Source organism: Athene noctua, unplaced genomic scaffold, assembly GCF_965140245.1.
Source record: "Athene noctua unplaced genomic scaffold, bAthNoc1.hap1.1 HAP1_HAP1_scaffold_31, whole genome shotgun sequence".
Taxonomy (NCBI): Eukaryota; Metazoa; Chordata; class Aves; order Strigiformes; family Strigidae; genus Athene; species Athene noctua.
Window position 1 is genome coordinate 1,351,524 of NW_027437536.1, and position 10,699 is coordinate 1,362,222.

A 10,699-nucleotide genomic window follows, 5' to 3' on the forward strand; every position below is an offset into this window, starting at 1 on the left:
GAATGAGCAGTCTGAAGAAATGAACACTATAATATATATTCATATTAGGTTATACTATAATAATTAATACATAGAATAATAAAGGGTCTTAGGGCAGTTTTTGGCAGTGTCTGAGAAGTGCTACTCGTTTGGAAAAAAGAATGGACTCTGTACTGGAAGTTTCAACATTCGTTTTCTGTAGTTTGGGACTAAGATGAGAATGAGGTTGGGTTGACAGGCAGAGTAGCATGGACTGCAGAGTAGGAAAAGTGCTGTGTTTTGTCAAGGCGTTCATCAGTTAGTGGTTTTGTAACACTTCAACAGGGGAATAATATCCATCAGAGAAAATGAGTAAGCCAAATATTATTTTTTAATTTTTTTAATAAATGGCTTCAGTAATGCATAGTAAATTAGAAGATGATCAAGATGGAGGGAAAAAACCCATAAAAACAAAAAAAAACAAGTAAAAAAAACCCCAACAGAAAACTACAGATCTGTGTATATGCTTCTTAAGTGTCTGATTTTCTATAAAACAATGCAGTTGCACGAGAGCCATCTCATAGTTCACCAGCAAATTCCAGAATTTCCTAACTTTGAAAAAATATCCTGAAGGGTCTTCTATTAAAGTGTTACTACGTCTTTATATGAGCACCATTTAAAGCAGATAATACTAATATTACCCAGAACTGAATAGGTTTCGTGCTGAAATCTAAGAAGATGTAATGTATCTGATGGAGAGTTTGTAATTCAGTCTCAGTCCTGTAAACAGCTCTTCTGGGATTTTTCCTGTATAGAGGCTGAGGGGTCTACTGCCTCCCGCAATTGTTAAAGAGCATAAGATATGTGGTTAGAGATCACCTTCCTAACAGCCACACTCCAGTTGAAACCTCTAATAGAGCTATTCAAGAAGCAGCATATAGTAACTTCAGAAACAGTTGGGTCAGCATGGCTCCTTGGGGAACCCTACAGATTTCTGGATGCCCGAAAGAAAAATTGCCACTGAAACTAGCTGGCAGTGCTTCAGCAGAGCTGGTTTGGAACAACCCAGCTGTACTCAGACACAGTAATAAAGTACAATATCAATGCTATCAAATGCCACAAAACCAACAAGGCTGGCTGACTTATTCAATTCTGCTAACTAGCTTAGCTTGTTCCTGAGAAACACCAGTTTCTTGAAAACAGAAATGAATTTTTATTTCTAAATAAATTAAATGTAAAGGACTTAACATTAAATGTTCAGTTCTTCAATATAATTTTTTTTCTTTTTTCCTTAGGAAGCTGTAATCCATTTTAAGAGAGGAGAAATGTCACCAGTGCCATTTTCTCATCTATGGCAACATTTCCTGTTCTCAGTAGTTATTTGTTAAAGAGAAAAAAATGAAGCGAATAACAAAGCCCATTCCTCATTCAAGAACAACAAACCAGAATTTTCTGATGTTCCAAGTGCTTCCTCAACCCCAAAATGTGGTCTTTGGTCAGACAAAAATCAGGCCGTGGTCCTCCTCAGCAGTTAAAATTTAGCTAAATCCCAGAAGATATTTGATATCAGATAGATTTACTAGACCTTGAATCATCCAGCTCTAACCTGTGCACTAAACTCACATATCTTTTTTTTTTCCCCTTTGCAAATCGAGAGAAGTCATTGTTTTGCCTTTGACTGTAGATGGTTTAAACAGAAGAGAAAGCTGATTCTAAAATAATCTTTTTAGCAGTAAGTGAGAAAATTAACAAAATCTGTCTCTGTTTAACTTTCTAGTGTGTGCAATATCAAAGATATCTTCACGTTACCCTCAACATGGTCATATGCTCCTGGTTTGGCCCTACTAGCTGTTACTCCATGCCACTGTAACCTCAGTCTAGGCCAGAAAAGTGCCAGCTGCCCATGGGACACTGTGAGCAGCCTGTGCCTATATAGGGTGCTGTCAGTCCAGGGCAAAACAAGTGGGGATCCACACCTCAGGTGTGCATGTAGCACTTCGTGGTGGGGCTTCCTCACCCATGTGCAGCTCCATGGGCTGCAAAGAGCAACAAGGGCACATGGAAAGTGGAAGCACCCATATCTCCCTCCAGAGAGGTGAGCAAATAAGGGAACCCAAAATCTTGAAAAAAAAATAAACGGGAGGGTGATTGCAACCCACAGGGCCTGTGAGGGGGGAGAGTGTGCGTGGGCAATGGTGGGAATCTGTGCATATGCGTGTGCACACATGACTGTGCATGTGTGTGTGTGTGATTAGAACACCTTGGGATTAGTTAGAGAACAGCATTTAGGAATTTGTATTTTTCAACATTTCATAAGAGTCTTGTGTTCTTCTTTATCTGTGGCACTGCTGATACAGATTTTGAGTGTATAGTCCACTGTTTAACTATATATTAATAAATCAATAAACTGCTTCAGTCCTAATTTGGCTTAAACTATATTAATTGAGTAGTTTTTTTCCTGTGACAGTCACATTCCCCTGATAAAACTGAAAATGTAGTTTAAAAGGCATTAATATATGGTCCAAATTATTACTTTTCTTCTCATAGTAAAAGAAATGGAGAGGTGCAGAAAAAAGTCAAAGAAAATTATCAAATCAGAATAATAATTTATTTGTGGAGAGATGCAAGACACAAGAAAAAAATGTCATAAAAATATAGTAAAAACTATTTCGGTGTTTCTTCTATATAAACACAAACCAAATGAAATTTCACAAGTCTGTATGGGTTTCTATTACAATGCAGTAAATCTCATATTTGTATTATACTTTTCAATAACTACATATCATCTGAAAAGGAACCTAGAAACAGCAATGGCAATGGAAATGCTATTCATTAATAAAAATGAGAAATAAGGGCAGTTAGCATAGAGACTTCTCATGGTGCTGCACCTATATATTCCGTATAGCCAGATTCATAGTTAAAGTCCATCAATGTAACGGGGATTCCTCAGCTGTCTTTAAGGTGAATACTACAATTTACATCCAGAAATTCTCTGTTCTTAACCTCCTCCTGGTCAATCAAATTGCCTTTTGGGTTTGCTTATTTAAAAATATCCTGACTTATTCTGAACCTGTAAAGTTCTTTAATACTTTTACTAACCTGTGGCCTAAGTATTTAATACTTTACTAAACTAAGACACTACTTGATCATTCTTCTGGATCCAGTTTTCCTAACGAGGTAGATATATGATTAGCAAAAAAAACCCAAAAAAACCCCCCAAACAAAAAACCAGACATGCTCCTTTTTCTGTATGACACATTCTTGCCTCTCATGCCTGTTAAGTCTTTCCTGTATTGAAGGCTCCTTCTGAAAGATCCAGGGCTAATTTCTTACTAAGCAAGAGCCAAACACACCGTAAGTTTGCAATAGTCAAGTTCTACATTACCTATTGATGACATCAAGGACATAACTGGTTTCCATCACAAAGGCACTGCTCTGACAGGATACCACTAGTGTTCACAATGGCAGAGAATGACCTGATTCTTTTTCCTTAGAAGAGATTTAGAACTGAAATAGGGGTGACACATATGGCACTGATTAGTTTTTCAAGTTATGTAGGAGAACATCCATCCTAGAAGCCTTCAAAGAAATTTTCAGCAAATAAGGAAGCTGCAGCTATTTACAAAGAAATAATTTTTCTTATTCTTCTTATTCTTACTCTTACTTTAGGTGTCAGAAGTACCAAAAGAAAATTCTTTATAACTTCTTGTTTAGGATCAGTCCTAAACAAAGGTCCAGTTGCTGGGATCCTTGTGCTGCTACTATCACCAAAGTCTCTGCTTGCCATTTCCCCAGCTTGAGTTCCCATCAGCTCACTTAGCAGTTTGACAAATTTGTAGGGAGGACTGATGCAGTATTTGTGCAATCTCAAAAACAAGATGTTTGGGAAGTCTGTGCTACTGAATTAATTAAAACACTGTTTTAGTGGTTTTAAACAGAAATTATGACAAGGTTGAGCATTTTAATGTATCCATAGGAATGAATAGATTGTTCAGATTACAGTATTTTCCAAACAGATACATAAGAAAGTCAATAAGAGGGTAGCTTTTTAAGATTTCCTTTGGCTGAGAGACCACTTCTTAATTATGTCCCTGATCTGAGGCTTTTTGGCTTATATTTGCTAAAGTTCTAGTACTGAGTAAAATAATAATCTAAAGAAATAAATATGGAAATGCAGCAAAATTAGCGGACAGGAGAAGTCCATGCCATAATTCCCCATGCCATAATTCCCCCTCTCCTGGGTTGACTTATAGTGGTTTTTCTTTTATGCCCTTTCTGGGATATTACTGAGAGAGGGAGGCATCCAGCTGCTTCATTCTAGACATTACAAATATTTGAAATACATTGCTTTAATTAAAACATCTTTAAAAATTGTAACCGTATTTGCAAGGGATGTTTCAGTAAAATACAGGAGATTATGCTGTTTTGCATAAAACCCCACAACCAACAACACCAGCAATAACAACAAAACCAACCACCACTCAACCATAACCTAAGTACGTGTCTATTTCCTGAGATCTGCAAAAAAATCCAAGGAGCATGCACTGAGTTGGAAAATAATAGATTTTTCAGATTTCACTTTGATCAGAAAATGAGCATTGCTGGACACTGCGTCCCCTTACTAAAGTACTGCCTCTATTCTACTCTTATACTGGGCACATAATTTTAATTTTGTATATTTATAACCTGCTGGAGTTATAACTTGGATCATTTATGATGCCATAGATCAATACAGAACCTTAAGGTAAAGGAAAGTGACAGCAACCTTTATCTTTAGGAATGTTTGACACTGACAATAGATGCACTCAGTACCCTAGAGTTAATAAATTAAGACTTCTTTTATAAACTGAGCAGTTACAGACACATTGAGTGCCATTGTTGATTTCAATGTCATTGCATTTCTACAGCTGAAATGTTATAATATGCATTTTCAGTTAACACTGCCAGAGAGAAACTGAAGGTAATTTCAAATATGCTATGCCAAAGCTCCTGTGTGCTTGGTTGCTTGATGTTACGGGAGAGAATAACTTGCATGTTTATTGTTTTGATCAGTTCTTTCTCAGCCATTGCATGAATTTGTTGTTTTCCTTTCTAGGAACACAGACTTGTCTATTATGCTGATTTAAAGTGCACGTCTGCTAATAGAAGGACCTGATCTAGAGGCACATTATAAAAGAGTTTCAGTACATGACCTATGAAATTCTGTTGTTTCAGCTCATGTCCACTTTGTGTTGGATTTCATTATGACAGGCAGAGAGAAGACTGTGGAAAAAAGGTGTAAAATTCTTAGTTACGACATCATGAAGGTTGCACGTTCTGTGCCCACTGTTTTTCATGTTTATCAGTCTAATCGCCTTGATTTCTTATTCCCCTCCATATGTTTTAGTCAATGATTCTTCTTCTATCCATCCTTAGATTATTAACTCTTTAGGACAGACAGCATCCTCTGTCCTTCCCCTTCTGCAGTGTTTATGAGTTATTGCTGAGACCACTCAACGGCACTGTAGCAGAACTTTTCAGATGAGTAATTCATACTGCATGACATAATGTACTAGATGCCATCTCCTGTGCAAAAAGGAAATAAAAAGATATGCTTTCTTTAAGGAAGAATTTAGAATTTTATTTCAAGCTTTCTTATGCATTTTAAGGGTTGGGAAAAGAGAAAGAATTATTTATCTAATGTTGTTATTGGCTAAGTAGACTAACAAAATAATATATCTATTTCTTTTCCTCAGTGGCCTCATTTTATGTTCTGGCATGTGTCTTTGTGAAGCGTCAAAATATCAGCTGGCTGCACACAGGCTGATGATAGTTACTACGTCTTCAGACGTGTCAAATGTAGAGAAAAAAGAGGAAAGAGTTTGAAAATGTCAGCCTACTCACAAGAACAGAACTACAGCAAGACTTTGCAAGGACACAAGCTTTTTAAACTTCAGCCTGAATTACAAAAGATATCACCAGTACCTTAGGAAAAACTACTGTTACTTCGGGTTATCCATATATACACATTTTAAAGTGTCAGAAGGGCATTTCTTTGTCAGAGTTGACATTACTGCATTCAAACAGAATCTGTCTAGAAGAACATCACTAAGGACAGACCTATCGGGCTATGATTCAGTAATACATTGTAAAGACTTGGAACAAAGGAAAAGCACTGTGATGCGATTGCTAATTTCTGCTAATGAAATACATTTTTTATGCATATGTATAATGGCCTCGAACAAGATTGCTGGCTGGGGTTTAGATCATCTATTCAGTTTTATGACAGGAAGCTACCCAAAGCAAACAGATAAGTGAGGTAAAAGTGAGATGGTTCCCATTCATTTCAGCTAGACTCATTCCAACATCCTGATATGTCTTTTGGGGACTTCATAACAACAGTGGCTACTGTGAACCGAATGATTTGCCATTTATAGCAAATTTGTGCTGTTCATTTTACTTCTTCAGGTGCAGAAAATGTTGCTTAAATCAACATTAACTCCTGTGCTTTTCTATTTTTACCGTTGTATAAATCCTTCCATATGGATCTCCTAAAGGTAACGACTGAGCAGACAAGTCTCCTGTTTGCTAAGTTAAAGAAGACACACTACCCTTAAAGCACCAGATTTTCCCTGTAGAAGGCTTCTCCTTTTCCCACTCTAATTTCAAGACTTCATCACTATGAGAAACATATGGGTATGTTATTTAAGCCTATGGTATACCGAGTTGTCCTCTTTCTTTCTCACTCTTACCCACCTTCACCTTCCTAATCCTTAGTGTCCTTTCAAAACACTCCTTTTTACTGCCCACTCTCCCCACTATGCACAATATCAATATAGTTTGATTGATAAATATGTACATGAATCTCTAATCATGCCATCAGAGTGGCCAGCTTTAGAAACATGTATTATGAGTTGATCTAAGGTCAACAGGCAGTAAAGTCTTCTAAGCATTTTCCACCTCAGATTAGAACCAATTTCTTGACTAAGTAAGTATGCAGCCAAACTGCAGCTGTCAGACAAAAGAAGTAAAATGTGAGATTGAAGGTCACCACTCTGGAGAAAATATTTTACATGGTGATCAGACAAGCCCGATCAGGAAATAACCAGCTATGACAGATAAGGTGGCCTTAAGGAGGCATGTTGGCTGTGAGTAATCACTATGTCGAAGCCTACACCTGCCAGAAGAAGAAAATCGAAGTGGGGCCTCTGGATCATTTTTCTAATTCAAACAGGCATTGATAGGAAAGAGGCAAAAGCTTGTCCTTTCTGAAATCTAACGGGCAAACTATGAACTTTCGTTAACTGTATGAGTCATTTGGAAATCTGGAATAAAATGTGCTACCATAACTTTAGCAATGTTATCAAAGTATGTGGAAAACAGTCAGATTTGAAGACAGTAAAATGTGAAACATGAAATAATAACATAATTGATTTTTTCTTCATAGACACCAATAATTAGTATATGGAGAGAATAGCTGAGTCCAAATAGTGTATTTACTTTCAAACACATGCTCTTTCTACCTTAGAAAAATATTTTCTTTAATATTTTTATCTTTATTTCATTTTATCAGCAATTCTACAAAAATTACAGAACACTAACTTCAGGTGACACAGGAGGGACTTCCTCAGAGAGCTTTGTCAGACTACTACTTAGTTTGTCTAACACATTGAGAATCAAATACCTCCTAGCTCTTGCTTCCGTGGGAACCAGAATAAAAATTTCATCATGGTGAAATATGATTTCTCAACAAAGCAACCTGTGAAACCTAAAAAGAAAAAATTTCATAACTTTTTATGACCTCCGGCTTTTCATTAAAATCTGCTTAGCCAGTCAAAACAATAAATGCACACTTGTATTTTTATACAGTGTAGAGGACCACAGTGAAATTTCCAGCTACACCTTGTCAATCAAAACAGCATATTTAAAAGAAGAATCCATTCTCTTTCTATCTCTGCCTTCTGTTATTAGTTAATTAAGATTCTTTTCATTATAAAAATGTAGGTAAAAAGATTTAAAAATCAGTAATATACTTGGATTACTTATATATATATATATATATATATATATACACACACATATATATATTAGTGGCAAGTTGTTAGAGTCCTAAGGCTTTTTTCTGATGTCACACAGTAAATCACATTCTACCACCCTTGGGTGCAGATGAATTCATTCTTTGTAAAAAACCAAGTAGTGTGAAGTTCATAATTTCTCATCTATATCTTGTAAATGCCACTACTTAAATTTTTCATTTCTCTCTGGGCCTATTTTTCTTTTCTTTCAGATTTCACTTATATGTAGGTGTTCACATTTCTTCACATCCTTAACCTTCTTTTATATCTCTTTACAATGTACTTCTCTGTTTCACAGAATCACAGAATTCTTTTTATGATACTTTTATGATTTTTCAAATTACCAGTTCCTTAAGGGTTCCTGAAGTACATCAGATTGCTTATTTGAGCTCATGCTAATGACTATTTAATGGTTTTGCCACTTCAAACCTTTCTTTTGGAGATTCATTCTTTTCACATGGAATAACTTCAGCTTCCTTGAAAAGGATCTATTTTATAGCTACGAGAATTAGGTGAAAAAGGATCCTGTGGGGTTAAAGTTTTTTTAAGAAAACTTTAATACAAGCAATATGTTAGAATTACAACTGTAGAAAAGCTTCTACTACTTTGCTTTGGGTCTCACACAGATGGAACATAGCTCATAAGTCATAAGAATTTTTTTTTTTTCACATTGCTTGTTTTTCTATGCAGGACCCAGTTGGTCCAGAAGGAAAAACATGATCTGATCATTTAATCATTCTGTGATAGGGAAGACTAACTACATCCCTCTGGGCATTGCTTCAGTCTCCCCTTCATAGACACTATTTAAAGAGACAGTATGGAGACTATTCAAACTAAAATGTTTTTCTCTAGTCAGTAGTAATGTTTAGAACCAAACCAGAATTGTCTTTGCCTCTCCTTGGCTGTTCTTCCTCTGGAGATTTTGTCTGAAATGACTCCCATCACAATGGACTTTCTCGGAAGCTTTTATCATTTTTGCCCTGAAAGAATGCAAGAATCTTTCTCTTGGAAATCAGACATTAGAATGAAAAAAAGTGTTTCTTCTAATCTCAAAGATGTTTAACTCTTTTGGCACAGTCTTTTTGTTTATTCTTCCAACAGATCCTCAGCTTGTCCATAGCTTTGCCTGATTCTTCCAAACCATCCTAAGCTCTCCACTACCCTGACTCTTTGTAAATCACTTAGCGGGAGCAATATGTATCCAGCTAATCCTCCTAAGACCCTCACGCAAACATATTAATCATAATAATCTAGCAGGCAGTCTTCTTTCTGTTTCTTTATTTACCAGGAAGAAAAACAAAGGAGTAAGATCTTTCTCTTCCATTAGTCTATTGCTAGGAGCCATCTCTTCTGAATATGACAGACCCTGAATTCTTTGTAGTTTCGTGTTAGAAGTGAAACATGACTAGCCTGCATGTGCTTCTCTCATACTTTTCCCTAGGCCTAGTTTTTAAAGCTATGTAGAGGCAACGCCAGGTCTAACTAGCTTAAACCAGCCAAACTCCAAGTCAAATTTAAAAAGGGGATTTTGACATTTTAATCCTTAATGCTGTGAATATTCAAAATGGGCATCTAGCTCTGAGAGTGTGATTGGCAACGCTGATATGCTCATTTGTGTTCCAGAAATGGTAAAGGGAGGAGAGGTAGGTGTCCTGGACTGGCAATCAGCAATCAGCACTGACCAGAGTCAGTTCATAGGACAGAAGCATAAGGTTGTGTGTGAAACACTGTTCTTCACTACAAGAATGTGCTGATGCCAGGAGTGAGGGTGCTTAGTTCTGTGAAGAGCCTGAAGCCATATCTTTTGCTTGGAAAGTAGCATAACTAAAGGAAAAGACATGGGGATCTGCATTATCCTTTTTATTGAAGTGGTGGTGGTGCTTTTGCTGCTTAGTCTCACCCTTAACTTAGGTGATTAGGATATTTGTCTGTGAAGGAGGAGTCCTGAATGTCGAGACCTGTTACCTTCAGATATGAATTTGATGACTGATGAGTCTCTCTCTTGTTTCCTCTTGGTCCCCACAACTCAGGCAACCTGGGCTATACACTCCTCCATCTTCAAACTGAGGAACGGGATGGATCATATTTAAGAAGCCTCTTAAGCACCATCCTTCCATGTGAATTTTCATTGGAAAGGCAAAAACATAAGGTTTGGCACGATGCTCAAGCAAAAGATCAATCTTCTTTTATAGAGCTTTGAGTCACTTCCTATAGCGTATGTTAATTATACTCCAAAACCGCTTAGAAAATTCAGATCCTGAATATAATTAAGCATGGAAATGACTGGTTTCTGGATTTTAAAGAGCATCAGACAACTGTATCCTGCCTTTCTAATCAGCTAAGTCAAGGTAACACTTCAATTTGAGTACATAAAGCTCCGTTATTGTTCACAGAGAAGTTTCTTTTTTATTTTTTCTCTTCATAAATATAGGCCTTCCATAATATCTCTTCCATCTGAAAGAGTTTAAGAGGAGGTAGGACCTGGGTTGTCTTCTCTCCCTGAATATGTCTCAGCTACTCTCCTGGTGAGCTTGGCTCAGGAATGGCAAGATCTAGAACTACATTTTGAAAATATATTACTAATAACTGACAGAAATCAACAAAATAAACCAAAACGAAGTACCTCAGCATTCTTCCAAAAAAATTACTGGAATCAGTTAGTCAGAAATAGTCATCTTCTTGCAGTC